We start from the raw sequence: 1932 nt of genomic DNA, 5'->3' as shown, positions 1-1932 counted from the left end.
ACCCAAACCAGTCTGGGATTCTGTGAAAAATAAAACTGTTCCTCCCAGTCCATACGTGCCCCATCTTGCCCTCCGAGGGCGGTGAGCCGGCCACGCTCCTCCTCCTCCTCTCTCAGGAATTACACAAAAGCCTCGAGTCGCTCAGACCTCAGATTCTTTGCTGCAGAATCCACCTGGATGTTTAAATTTCTGCTCTTTGGGTGTGTTCAAACCTGAGTAACTCATTTCCCAATGCTCGTAGGAACGGGAGCAGCACGGCTGGATTCGGATGGTGATGCTCCGACGGCAGCTGCGTCCCTTGGGCAGATCTCTGCCTGTAGGAAGAAACGCTTCTGTGGTCAGCGGTTGTGTGGGATTCTCTTTTTGGAGCAACATGTAGAAATCCCAGAACATCAGCCAGCTGTCCCTGGAGGTAAGACCCAGTTGTCTGATTTGGGGTTTTCATGGCATTGTTTGGTTGGAAAACACCTTTGAGATCGTCAAGTCCAACCGTTCCTGTCCACTGCTAAACCATCCCTCTGAGCACCTCATCTACTCGTCTTTTAAATCCCTCCAGGGATGGGGACTCGTGGTGGTGGCGGCTCCCAAAGGGTTGGGGTACATCAGGTGTGGGGTGTATTTTCTGCCTGTGCTGGGTGATTTTTGATGGAGTAATGCAGACCTGGCAGGGGATCTGCCTGGCTTTGCTGGGTCAACAGCCTCAAGTCACCGGTTCGTGGAGAGTTGGAAGAGTGATGGTGGATAAATCGGGACACAAAGTCGATGGACAGATGTTGCCCACTCTGACTTCCCCCCATCAGGGCTGGAGCATCCGGGGGTGCGGTTCCTTGGTGTTGAGCCACCACCTCCCTCCCCACACTGCCCGACCAGCGATCCCTCCATGTTCCTTCCCACCTGGTGATGGGTCCCAGCTCCCTACCCACCTCCAACACCCCCTTGGCTCTGGGTTCAGTTCCTCCCCAGTGTGTCCCAGCCCCTTTTAATGGAACCCCTGCTCCCCACCAGCTCTGATTCCCCCAGTGCCCTGCATTGGGATCCCCAGAGCTGCCCCACAGCCCACCCAGGCCCCTCCTAGCCCTTGCCCTGTGCCCAGTCCCTGCCCTGGTGTGGTCCCACTCCCCATGGCCGTGCCCCACTGGCCCTGCAGGATGTGCCACCACTGGAAGGGATGGGATGGGCCCCTCCCCACCTCATTGGAGCCCCCTTGGGACACCCTGGGCTTGGGGTCATCCCATGGGCTGTGTGGGGCTGGGATGCTCCATGTTTGGGGTGGCCCCATGGGCTGTGTAGGACCCCAAGGTTGATGTTGCCCCATGGGCTGTACAGGGCTCTGGGCTCAGGGTGACCCCATAGCTATGTAGGGGTGCAAGGCCCTTGGCTTGGGGCAGCCCCATAGGCTGTGTCCTGAGATGATGATGTTCCCATGGGCTGCGTGGGGCTGTGAAGGGTTTTATGGGGCTGGACTCGGGGTGGCCCTGCAGACTGTGTGGGGCCACCACAGGGCTTGGGAGGGCCCCAAAGGCTGGGAGTCCCTTGGAGCCCATGACTTGGGCAGCCCCTCAGTGAGGCCAGCGGCCCCGTGCTCCTGCCACGACTCTCGGGGGACTCTCTGAGCCCCATCACATGGTTTGCTGGCCCAAAGTGCCAGCTGGCTGCTCTCCCACGCAGCGGGAGTGTCACCTTGTTTGTCCTGTTCTCCCAGGACGTGCAGGCAGGGCGGTGCCCGAGCTGGGGTGCAGGGCAGAGCACCCCACAAAGCCCAGACCCCCGGACTGGGCTGTGCACGGTGCTGCCCAGCGCTCGTGAGCCCCCGAGTTTGCAGGATTTGCTCGTCAGGGGGTTGCCAGGGGCTGTGTCATGGCCTGGGAACGCAACTGGGTTTGTCTGGGAGATGCCGGTGGGTGTTTTTGGGAACAAGGCAAGTCAGAGCAC

This window comes from Antrostomus carolinensis, unplaced genomic scaffold (assembly GCF_000700745.2).
Source record: "Antrostomus carolinensis isolate BGI_N321 unplaced genomic scaffold, ASM70074v2 scaffold28013, whole genome shotgun sequence".
Lineage (NCBI taxonomy): Eukaryota > Metazoa > Chordata > Aves > Caprimulgiformes > Caprimulgidae > Antrostomus > Antrostomus carolinensis.
Note: the sequence above shows the minus strand (reverse complement) of the source record.